General features: G+C 37.3%; 1 non-coding gene across 1 annotated transcript; it reads left to right on the top strand.

Moving 5' to 3' along the window:
- Positions 1 to 137: 137 nt before the first annotated feature.
- On the top strand, positions 138 to 220 carry TRNAS-UGA (transfer RNA serine (anticodon UGA)). The gene has a single exon. It is a non-coding gene; the product is annotated as a tRNA-Ser (tRNA).
- The last annotated feature ends 2280 nt before the right edge of the window (positions 221 to 2500 follow it).

Genomic DNA, 2500 nt, shown 5'->3' with positions numbered 1-2500 from the left:
CGGGCATGCTGGATCATATATATATATCCATATATCGGGATAGATATATTGACCATCACACCCGAGATCTTTGATAGTGGCGGTATCCACTCATATGGTCATGTTCTATTCGGAGGAATAAAATAAAATTGTCTTTCGGAGAGATGGCTGAGTGGTTGAAAGCCCCAGTCTTGAAAACCGGTATAGTTTACTATCGAGGGTTCGAATCCCTCTCTCTCCTTTTTTGCTTGTTAAATAAATTTGTTTCTTTATTGGATTGGTTTTGACCGGATGGTTTCATTATCATAAAGAAAGGGGAGTGGCTCGGCTATCCCGCCTAGCCAAGCTAGAAAAATGGATTAAATATAAATGAGTTGAAAAAAAAAAGAATATTTTTTTATGACATGATCCCTATATGTATGAAGGAACCGAAGTGACTCCTAGTTCAAGTCTTTGATCTCCTGTCTCAATTAAGAGGGGTCATGGAAAGAACAGGTTCAAAATCACGATCAATTCCTTTTTCAAATCCTACTGCAGTGCACGAGCTCTTCCTGCGTGCCACAAATGCCCTACGAAGAAGAAGAATCCTAGAACAAAATGAGAAGTAGCTAACCAACTTCTAGGAGAGACATAATTGACTACATTGATCTCGGTAGCTACGCCACCCACGAAATTTAAAGAACCTAAAGGAGCATGGGTCATATATTCTGCGGAACGACGTTCTTGCCAAGGTTGTATGTCTTTTTTCAGCCGACTTAAGTCCAACCCATTTGGACCCCTTAGGGGTTCTAACCAAGGAGCACGCAGATCCCAAAAACGCATAGTTTCTCCTCCAAAAATGACTTCTCCGGTCGGGGAACGCATTAAATATTTACCTAAACCGGTAGGACCTTGAGCATATCCAACCTTAGCTCCAAGACGTTGGTCTCTAACTAGAAAAGTAAATGCCTGAGCTTGAGAAGCTTCTGGTCCAGTGGGTCCGTTCAAACAATTCAAATACCTCAATTGTCCATACCAATTTTCTAGTTAGAACTACGAAGAAGCCCCATTACTTAAATTTCCCATTTGTCACTTTCACGTCAAGTAGTAAGTGAGTTGGAAACAATTAAATCCATGAAAATGGAGATATAGTTATTGGCTTAATCTCTGACTCAATGGAGCTATTTTACAAATAATCTCTCATGGGTTTATTGGTGCTGCACTTTTTTTCTTGGCAGGAACGAGTTATGATAGAATACGTCTTGTTTATCTCGACCAAATGGGCGGAGTAGCTATCCCCATGCCAAAAATATTTACGGTGTTTAGAAAAAATGGAAAAAAAGAAAGCATTCACTCCTCTTTTATATCTTGCATCTATAGTATTTTTGCCCTGGTGGATTTCTCTCTCATTTCAAAAAAGTATGGAATCCTGGGTTACTAATTGGTGGAATACTAGGCAATCCGAACCTTTTTTGAATGATATTGAAGAAAAGAGTATTCTAGAAAAATTCATAGAATTAGAGGAACTCCTCTTCTTAGAGGAAATGATTAAAGAATACTCGGAGACACATCTACAAAACCTTCGTATAGGAATTCACAAAGAAACAATCCAATTAATCAAGATACACAACGAGGGTCGTATTCATACGATTTTGCACTTCTCGACAAATATAATCTGTTTCATTATTCTAAGTGGTTATTCTCTTTTGGGTAATAAAGAACTTGTTATTCTTAACTCTTGGGTTCATGAATTCCTATATAACTTAAGTGACACAATAAAAGCTTTTTCTCTTCTTTTATTAACTGATTTATGTATCGGATTTTGGATTTTCCAGTCATTCTAGATACAATTTTCAAATATTGGATTTTCCGTTATTTAAATCGCGTATCTCCGTCACTTGTAGTGATTTATCATTCAATGAATGACTGAAAAATTATCTACCTAATCCAATTAGAATGTTTCTTACTTTGCAGTTGTACATAAGCAAAGCATTGAAAATCGTACTCACTCTTTATCTTTCTACCCATCCCGGAGATTCATCCTATATATTAATCCAGTCAAATTATTCCAGTAAATAACAGAATCGTGGATAGGAAACTCCATTAGTGACCTACCCCAATTTATTGTATAAATTTTCGGGATCAATGGTTGGACCATGCAAACTAGAAATAATTTTTCTTGGATAAAGGAACAGATTACTCGATCTATTTCCGTATCGCTCATGATATATATCATAACTCGTACATCCATTTCAAATGCATATCCCATTTTTGCACAGAAGGGCTATGAAAATCCACGAGAAGCGACTGGACGTATTGTATGCGCCAATTGCCATTTAGCTAATAAACCAGTGGATATTGAGGTTCCGCAAACGGTACTTCCCGATACTGTATTTGAAGCAGTTGTTCGAATTCCTTATGATATGCAACTGAAACAAGTTCTTGCTAATGGTAAAAATGGGCTTTAAATGTGGGGGTTGTTCTTATTTTACCAGAGGGTTTTGAATTAGCCCCTCCTGATCGTATTTCCCCCGAGATAAAA

This window comes from Lactuca virosa, chromosome 3, assembly GCF_052849685.1.
Source record: "Lactuca virosa cultivar CGN04683 chromosome 3, Lactuca_virosa_CGN04683_v6, whole genome shotgun sequence".
In the NCBI taxonomy this organism is placed as follows: domain Eukaryota; kingdom Viridiplantae; phylum Streptophyta; class Magnoliopsida; order Asterales; family Asteraceae; genus Lactuca; species Lactuca virosa.
Note: the sequence above shows the minus strand (reverse complement) of the source record. Positions and strands in the feature narration are given on the sequence as shown.